The sequence below is a fragment of the Cenococcum geophilum genome (genome assembly GCF_001692895.1).
Source record: "Cenococcum geophilum 1.58 unplaced genomic scaffold K441scaffold_4, whole genome shotgun sequence".
NCBI lineage: Eukaryota > Fungi > Ascomycota > Dothideomycetes > Gloniales > Gloniaceae > Cenococcum > Cenococcum geophilum.
This window is the reverse complement of record NW_027137562.1, coordinates 1294481-1305267: the sequence shown is the minus strand read 5'-3', so window position 1 is coordinate 1305267 and position 10787 is coordinate 1294481.

Sequence of the window (10787 nt, the reverse complement as noted above, 5' to 3'; positions counted from 1 at the left end):
CCTACTAAAATAAGAACAGTTTAAGGGACCAGGTTATCTTAGTATGCTATAGCGTTCCTAAGTGCAACTTAGCGCTATATAAACCTATAGATATATTTAAAGAAGTATATACCGAACTACACTCTACTATAGGCACTACAATACGAATATAAGAACCCTAATAATTCTATACCGAAAACCCTATTTAAACCAGGATTCCAAACTAATACGATTATAACTAAACTAATTAAATATATAGTGGCCGGAGTAGGGGATATAGTAAAGGGTACAATTAACGTTAACTATAAAGCAATTATAGAGGTCCTTGTGGAGGTTCATTTTAAAATAACTATTAGAAGAAGTGCTATATTTGTAAGAAGCTAAATTACTAGTTAAATAGACACTCTCTTAATAAGCGAAAGAAGGTATATAATAAGTTCTAATAGAGTGCGAGAAATGTCGGAAATTGTAAGGTTACTACGGCCTACTTCTAAAGCTTTTTAGTCTAATATAAAGGCATAGAAGACCTTAAGGATAAGGTTAATGAGGCCAAATAGCTCCTTATAGATATGGATATTAAGGACTACTCTCCTAACTAATACTTTACTAAGTATAGTGAGGTAAATAGCACATAAACCGTCGCTATCCTTAATAATTAATTTACGTTCTATTCTGTTATAAAGTTAGATATCTTTAATAAGCTAAAGGAAAGTTCCGCGTTCTCCTTTAATGATAGATACTCAGCGAACGTCTTCTATAGTATTATGCCAGATACTAAAGCCGCAGAAGTATTTATAGTAGGAGAACCTTAAGTTCAAGCTCTTTAGCAGCTTAATAGCTCTGTTTAAATTAACCAATTAACGGTAGGCTAATATACAATTCGCTTCGGTAAGGGTACTATAATCTCTTTTAGCATAATTAAGGTCCAAACCCTATTAGGATATATTACCTTCCACGTTATTCCCGCGAATACCCCGTTCCTATTCTATATCCAAGATATAGATAAATTAGGCGTTAAGCTTAATAACTTTAAGAATATGCTCATTTAGGGAGATAATTGGGTGCCTGTTATATATAAGTAGGGTTACCCTTAGTTACTCCTCTAATAACTAGAAAGGAGCGTTGCTTAAAGTCACTTAACCAAGTTAGAACTACGTTAACTACACCGTTATTTTAGCCACCTATCCGTTTACTAACTACTTAGGGTTCTTTAACGAGCAGGTTATAAAGTTAAAGTTAAGGCAATTAAGCATCTTATAAAGTACTGCCATTACTGCTAAATAAACTAGAAGTCCCCTAGCCGATTTAAATTCACCCTTAAAGATAACTACGACTTTAACTTCTGTATTATCATTAATATTATATATTTTAACGGCAAGCCAGTCCTCCAAGCTGTTAACTTATCAACCTCCTTCTAAGCCGCACGTTTCTTAAGGGATATATCAGCTAGAAACGCATAGGATACCCTTTAGTTATGCTAGATTAATATCTACCTAGGACCCCTTAATCAAATTATTTATAACATAGGAAAGAACTTCTTATTTATAAAGTTCCGATAACAAATAAAGGCAATAGCAATTAAGGTTAAGGAAGTCCCTATTAAGGTATATAATAGTATTAGAAAAGTAGAGCGATATCACGCGCCATTACGCCGCGTATATAAGATTATCTCTTTAGAACTAAAGGACGCTAGCAAAGAACTTACCTTATAAATAGCTGTTAAAGCTGTTAACAATTCCGCTAGCCCAGATAGACTTGTACCTACGTTACTAGTCTTTAGCGCCTACCCTTAAATAACTAACAATTCTCTACTATCTCCCTCTATTATGTAATAAGCTAAAGCTATTCGCAAAGTAATAAAGGAGGTACAACGTTTATACGCTACGCGCCAGGTTAATAACGCACTAGGAATAAGAAATGGCCTAAACACCTTAACTACGCTTAATTTACTACTCCAATCTGAAGTACGGGTATGGCGTGAAAAGGGAGGATAGTTAGGCCTATATAAACTTATTGCAATTAATAGTCAAACTTATACTCTTTAGATGCCCTATAGACCTACTTAATTCCGTTCAACTATTATTAGGCCCTACTATAAAGATGATAGTTCCGAGCCTTTGTAGGATGCCCTAAAAGATACCCTAGAAGATGCCCTAGAGGAGAACCACAATTAACGTGCCCTAGAAGGCGACTGTAATCCTAATACAATTATAGTAGACGTGCCGCAACTACGACGCGGTAGAGGTCGCCCGAAGGGATTACAAAATTGCTAATATCTTATTAATTTTAAAGAGCAATTCGTTGCTGCTATAGAGAGTAGAGTCGAGTTATTAATGGCCTTTATAATAGCTAAAGAGAAGGCTAACTTTAAGCTCGCAAAACAGCTCCGAAAGGAAGGTCGTATTATAACCCTAGGAGCTCCTTTCTAAGCATCTAACAAGCAGGAGATCAACGGTCTTATCGCAAGAGGAGTCTTTAAATTCAAGAAATATAACCCTACTAAGTTCGATAGAGTTCGCATCTTTAAGTTAAGAATGGTTAATAAGATTAAGGGCAAAGCTACTAACGCCCCATTTAAGAAATTAAGGCTTGTTATCTAAGGTTACAACAATAATAGCAAAGAGATAATTCTTATACAATCTCCTACGATTTAACGAGCTAGTTAGCAAGTTATTATTGTATTAGCTCCCTCCTTAATAAAGAATAGAATGGCAGTTTATTTGCGAGATATTATTTAAGCCTATACCTAATTAGAGATGTACCTTTAGCGCTTAATATTAGTATACCTTCCGGAGCAAATTCGCCACTAGTATCCTAAAGACACGATTATAGTTATGCTTAAGCTATTATATGGAATCGTAAAGGCAGGAACTTATTAGTAGGCTATTTACAATAAGTACTATAAAGAGAAGCTTTTGATAACTACTTCTATATTCGATCCCTGCTTCCTCATTATAACTATAGGAACTCTATTTAGAATCGTCGGCATATAAACTAATGATATAATTATCTTAGGAGACGACCAATTCTCAGCTCTTAAAGAAGATGAGCTAGTAAAGGCAAATCTTATGGCAAAGCTAAAGGAAAGACTTAATTTAATAACACCATTGCTCTTTAATAGATATATCCTTTCTATAAATGAGAATTCCATTGCTTTACGCCAGAAGGGTTAAGGTAAGAAGATCGACGTTATTAATATTAATTCTCCGAAATAAGGATATATAGAACAACGCGCTTACGGGGCTTATGTTGCTTCTATCTATTAACCTAAGGCTTCCTTTAATCTCTCTGTTGCCGCCCAATACCAGGAACTAACTAAGGATAACGTTCTTGCTCTAAATAAGCGCCTTTTTTAATAGATTAATTATCTTAACTAAGGGCTACTCTATATGCCTATTGATCTCTCTACTACCAAGATCTTTATATTTATTAATGGATCGTTTACTAATAATAAAGATTTTAGCTCCTAATTAGGATATAAGATTATTATCACGAACAAATCTACTAGAGAGAATGACTTCACGATCTACGGCAACCTTATCTATTAGAGCTTAACTAAGAGTAAATACGTTACTTAAAGCGTTCTAGCGTTAGAGATATACGGAATAGTTAGCGGAGTTAATATAGCAATTGCAATTGGAACTACCCTTAAGATAATTACAGATCAACTCAAAATTCCCGCTATTCCTACAATTATATACACCGACTTATACTCCCTCTATAAGTATTTAGTTAAGCTTAGCACTATAAAGGAGAAGCGTCTTATAATTAATATTATAGCACTTCAGTAATCCTATAAGCGTTAAGAACTCTTTAAAATTTAATAGATTAATAGCTAAGATAACCCGGCAGATATAATAACGAAGGTAAACCTAAATAAGGCACTAGAGACATTTATTAACACAAATACTCTACGTATACGAGTTAAAGGTTAGGTTAAGAGGGAAATTTAGAGAAGTTAAGATCTTATAGAACTTTAACCGCCAGTTAAAGTTATTTAATTAGTTAGATTCTTACTAAGAGCGCCACGCCTAATTAATTCGGGTGGCGGTGTGGAGTTCTGCTAACGCCATTCGTTAATCTAGCCAATTAGGATTTTCCATGCCCGGCATAAAAAATCGCCATTAGCTCGCTTACTACTAGCGCCTTAGCGGCCCACTCGTCTTCGCGTTAACCCCCTAATATCCTTCCTCTTTTCCTTCTTCCCCTTAGCTTTATACTTTTATATAGTAGTAATCTATAGGTGTTTATAGATGGTAACTACAAAAAGAAGAGTTGCTAGTGTTGGGAATAGGGCAAATTGCCGCCATATGCGGCAAATTGCCGTCACGTGTTGCCGCGGCACTAGCGTGGTAAGGAACCTTAAGTTCCTTACCCTTCCCCTTTCTTGGAACAAAAATAATAACAATTATCATACTATCTACGAACCGTAGCTACGTGATATCCCCTTGTGAGTCCAATAATTAGTATAGCTAGTATTTTATAAAGCTGATCTAGTGGTTCCTTACTGCTAGTTTAGCTATTAACTTATTATACAACAATCAAATTCCATTAAAATAACCTTCGAATTTTACTCTCTATACTTAATTCTGTCTTTTTAAGATGGTAAAAAGCCAAAATCCTAAAAGGCGTTGTTATTACAGTATTTCTAACTATAAGCGCTAGAAGATCCGTAGCTACTAACATAAGCACCCTTACCTTATGCAAAAACATCTTGCTATATAGGCCACTGATATATTTTGCTATAAGTTTAATTAATCTATAATATCTAAAATACTTAGCAATAAGTTTAGCCACCTAGATTTAATTAAAATTTGTTATAGGTAAGGTGTACATAAGCGCAAAAGAGACGCTAAGTAGCCTCTCTTAGAGGAAGCTCTCTTTAAGTGGCACTAACGCCTATAAAACTCTGGCATTCCTATTATGGGCGACCTTATTCGTGCTATTGCAACTTAATTATAGAATTATATACCTATATTAGCAGAGTTACTAAAGCCTAAGTAGTTAATTGGCTGGTTAGAAGGCTTTAAATCTTATAACGGAATTTATAGGAGAAAGTAACACGACAAGGCTATATCGGTTAATATAAAAGGCGACAAAGATCGCATAATAGAGCTTTATACGATCGTCGCGCCTTATCCTTTAAAGGATATTTATAATATAGATAAGACTAGGCTATTTTAAAAGGCTATACTAGATACTATATTAGCTACTAAGTTATAATTAAAAACTAAGAAGCAGAAAGTAAAACTCTTTCTTACTAATTGCTCTAATATAGACGGCTCTAATAAGATCCCTCTTTGGATTATTAGTGTATTAAAGCGGCTATATTGCTTTACCCAAGCTTAAATTAATATTAACTTGTTAAATATACATTAGAGGTATAATAAGAAGGCCTAGATAACAACCATAATTATACTTAAGTAGCTTATTTAGTTTAATAAAAGGATATAGAATAGGAAGGTTCTTCTATTAATCGACGGCTTTAGCGCCTACTAAGTAGCTGTTTGAACGGCTCTTAAAAATAGATCTTTAAAGAATATAAGAGTTAAGTTCCTTTCTCCTAATTGCACCTCTGTCTACTAGCCACTTAATTAAGGTATAATTGCAAACTTTAAAGCTCTCTACCGACGATATTGGCTGTAGTTTATAGTAGAGCACTTGTTAGAGAACTAAGATCCAATTAAGAAGATGCATGTCCTTTAGGCGATTTGATGGACAATTACTGCTTAAAAGGAGGTAATACTATAGACAATTAAGAGCTGCTTTATTAAATCTACCTTATTTAGTATAAGAGAGGGCCTATAAAATCGCCTTTATAATTATATTAATCCTCCCGTTCTAGATAAGATTTAGTAAATAGTAAAACAGCTATATACAGCAGGAAGATTTTATAACGTTATAAATATTCGCAATTTTATTAAGCTTCTAGGTAAGGAAGTAGAGGATTTAGCTAAGGATCTTATTAAGTATATAGCAGAGCTCTACGCAGAGCCCAACCGCGATATAGAAACGGATAAGGACGACTTTATATAGTCTTAAATTAAGATTAATAAGGCCTTACAAGCCTTATAAAAGCTTTGCCTCTATAAGGAATAACAGGAAGATAGTAATAGAGACCTGGTTACGGCTCTTACAAGGCACAATCGCCGAATTTAAGGTTAATAAATTCGCAACACCAAGCAAAATTCGATTACGGCTTTTTTTGGTGTAGTTAATTGCTCGATTTTACCTTCGTCTATATAGATATAAGATATCATTATATAATTTTGACCTTTGGTGCATTTAACATATAAATATTAAATATAACAATAAATCTGTTATAGCGATACGCCTAGCCGTATAACCCACATCGTTATAAAGAGTTTTAACTATAGCTATATTTCTATTATATCTTAGATCTAATATAAATAGTATACTTATCTAACTGGGCTATATATATCTAGTTTAATAAGGTATACTTATAGTTTTTAATTATATTACTAATATATTTTTAATTTAATTATAAATAGAATTTTGATTTATATAATATAACGCTACCGGGGGTTATAAATAACTTTAATAATAGGGAGTCATTTAATGCTAAGGAGGACCACACTGGATAAGTTAAATAGGTTAAGGTGTTTATACATCTTAGATATATACTAGTTATATCCTAGTTATATTATAAGCACTATAAAGTATTATACACGGGCTATAGAATATTGTGTAGAGCATAGGCATAGTGCGGAGAATTTAGGTTAGGCTTTCTCTTAGATATTATAATGTTATTTTATTTAGGTAATTACCTTAATATTACCTCTACCCTTTATGTTTATAAATATAAATTTTTATTTTAACTGTTGGACTTACAAGGGGATATCACGTAGCTACGGTTCGTAGATAGTATAATAATTGTTATTCTTTTTCTTTAATAGGAATAAGGAAAGGGGTAAGGAACTTAAGGTTCCTTACCACACTAGTGCCGCGGCGGCACGTGACAGTAACTTGCCGCACGTAACGGCAACTTACTATACGTGGTGGCAATATGCCTTATATAGTAACTACTTGCCTTTATTCCCAACACTAGCAACTCTTCTTTTATAGTTGCCATCTATATATATATACCGCTTAACTAGCGTAACAAATATTAATCCTCCTTACTTACTATTACTATTATAATATAAGTCTCGCTATCCCAAAATTTGCCTCTTAGCACGTAGTACTTTCTTACTTAGGAGTTATAAGTAGATATTATGTTTGGAGGGCCGCTAAGGCGCTAGTAGTAAGCGAGCTAATAGCGATTTTCTATCCCGGGGATAGAAAATCCTAATTAGCTAGATTAAGTTAGGCTCCCCCTCTAAAAAAAGTCTTGGCAAGAGAATCTAATTAATTAGATAACTTCGGCCGCCGGTTAAAGTTCCTAGATATCTTAAAACCTTACGTAACTAAGAAATTTCTAGGGACTCCCTTTTAACCTAACCTTTAACTTATATATATAGAGTATTTATATTAACNAACGTCTCTAGTGCCTTATTTAGGTTCGCCTTTATTATCGCATCTACTAGGTTATCTTGGCTATTAATTTATTAAATTTTAAAGAGTTTTTAACGCTTATAGGATTGCTAAAGTGCCATAATATTAATTATAAGGCGCTTCTCTTTTGTGGTACTAAGCTTAACTAAACACTTATAAAGGGAATATAAGTCGGTATATACGATTATAGGGATAATAGAAAGTTTAAGTTAATCTATAATTATCTTTAGGGTAGTTCCAATTGTAATTGCTATATTAACTCCGCTAACTATTCTATATATCTCTAACACTAAAACACTTTAGGTAACGCGCTTGCTCTTAGTTAAGCTCTAATAGATAAGATTGCTATAGATTATAAAGTTATTCTCTCTAGTAAATTTGTTTGTAATAATAATTTTATATTCTAATTAGGAGCTAAAATCTTTATTATTTATAAACGATCTATTAACAAATATAAAGAGCTTAGCGGTAGGAAGATTAATAGATATATAGAGTAGTCCCCAATTAAGATGGTTTATTTACTAAAAAAGACGCTTATTTAGGGCAAGGATATTATCCTTAGTTAGTTTCTAGTGTTAGGCGGCAATAAAGAGATTAAATAAAGCCTTAGGTTAATAGATAGAAGCAATATAAGCTCCGCAAGCGCATTGCTCCACATATCCTTACTTTAGAGAATTAGCGTTAATAACGTTAATCTTTTTACCTTAACTCTTCTGGCGCAGAGCAATAAAATCCTTATTTAGGGAGAAGATATATCCGTTAAAGAGTAATAGTGTTATTAAACTAAGCTTTTCCTTTAGCTTTGCTATAAGATTTGCCTTTACTAGCTTATCTTCTTTAAGAGCTAAGAATTAGTCGTCTTCTAAGATAATTATATTGTTAGTTTATATGCCAATAATTCTAAATGGAGTTCCTATAGTTGTAATAAGAAAGCAGGGATTAAATATAGAAGTAGTTATTAAAAGCTTCTCTTTATGGTGCTTACTATAGGTAGCCTACTAGTAAGTTCCTGCCTCTATAATTCTATATAATAGCTTAAACACAACTATAATTGTATCTTTAGGATACTGGTGGCGAATTTGCTCCGGAAGGTATACTAATATTAAGCGCTAAAGGTGCGTTTCTAATTAGGTATAGGCTTAAGTAATATCTTATAAATAAACCGCCATTCTATTCTTTATTAAGGAGGGAGCTAGCGTAATAATAACTTACTAACTAGCTCGTTAAATTATAGGAGATTATATAAGAATTACCTCCTTACTATTATTGTTGTAACCTTAAATAATAAGCCTTAATTTCTTAAATAGGGTGTTAATAGCTTTACCTTTAATCTCGTTAACTATTCTTAACTTAAAGATACAAACTTTATTAAACTTAATAGGGTTATACTTCTTAAATTTAAAGACTCCTCTTGCGATAAGACCGTTAATCTCCTGCTTATTGGATGCTTAGAAAGAAGCTCCTGGGGTTATAATACAACCTTCCTTTTAGAGCTGTTTTACGAGCTTAAAGTTAGCCTTCTCTTTAGCTATCATAAAGGCCATTAATAACTTAACTTTATTCTTAATGGCGACAATAAATTGTTCTTTAAAATTAATAAGATATTAGCGATTTCGTAATCCCTTCGGGCGACCTCTACCGCGTCATAGTTATAGCGTATCTACTATAATTATATTAGAATTATAGTCGTCTTCTAAAGCATATTAATCGTGGTTCTCTTCTAGGGCATTTTCTAGGGCATCCTATAAAGGCTCGGAATTGTTATCTTTATAGTAAGGCTTAATAATAGTTAAATAGAATTAAGTAGGTCTATAAGGCATCTAAATAGTATAAGTTTAACCATTAATTATAATAAGTTAATATAGGCCTAACTATCCTCCCTTTTTACGCTATACGCGTACTTTAGACTAGAGTAGCAGATTAAGCGTAGTTAAGGTATTTGGGCCATTTCTTATTCCTAGTGCATTATTGACCTAGCGTATAGTGTAGAGACGTCGCACCTCCTTTATTGCCTTATAAATAGCCTTAGCTTATTATACAACAGAGGGAGATAGTAGAGAATTATTAGTTATTTAAGGGTAGGCGCTAAAGACTAGTAATATAGGTATAAGTCTATCCGGGCTAGCGGAATTATTAATAGCTTTAATAGCTATTTATAAGGTAAGTTCTTTGCTAGCGTTCTTTAGTTTTAAAGAGATAATCTTATATACGCGGCGTAATAGTGTATAATATCGCTCTACTTTTCTAATACTATTATGCGCCTTAATAGGGACTTCCTTAACCTTAATTGCTATTGCCTTTATCTATTGTCGGAACTCTATAAATAAAAAGTTCTTTCTTATATTGTGGATAATTTAATTAGGGGGTCCTAGGTAGATATTAATCTAGTATAACTAAAGGGTATTCTATGCGTTCCTAGCTAATATATCCTTTAAGAATTGTACGGCTTAGAAGGAGGTTAAGAAGTTAATAACTTAGAGTACTGGCTTACTACTAAGATATATAACGTTGACGATAATATAGAAGTTGAAGTTATAGTTATCTTTAAGGGTGAACTTAAATCGGCTAGGGGACTTCTGGTTTATTTAGTATTAGTAATAGTACTTTATAAGATGCTTAATCGCCTTAATTTTAACCTTATAACCTACTCGCTAAAGAACCCTAAGCAGCTAGTAAATGGATAGGTGGCTAAAACGATAGTGTAGTTAACGTAGCTCTAACTTGGTTAAGTAACTCTAAGTAACACTCCTTTTTAGCTGTTAAAGGAGCAACTAAGGGTAACCCCACTTGCGTATAACGGGCACCTAGTTATCTCCCTAAATAAGTATATTCTTAAGGTTATTAAGCTTAACGCCTAATTTATTTATATCTTGGATGCAAAATAGAAATGGGGTATTTATAGGAATAATGTAGAACGTAATATACCCTAAAGGGGTTTAGACCCTAATTATACCGAGGGAGATTACAGTGCCCTTTCTAAAGCGAATTGTATATTAGCCTACTATTAATTTGTTGATTTAAATAGAGCTATTAAGCTGCTAAAGGGCTCAAACTTAAGGTTCTCCTACCGTAAATACTCCTACGGCTCTAGTATCTGGCATAATACTATAGAAGACGTTTACTAAGTATCTATTATTAAAGGAGAACACGGAACTTTCCTTTGGCTCGTTAAAGATATTTAACTTTATAACAGAATGGAGCGTAAATTGGTTATTAAGGATAGCGATAGTTTGTGTGCCATTTACCTTACCATACTTAGTAAAGTATTGGTTGGGAGAGTAGTCCTTAATTTC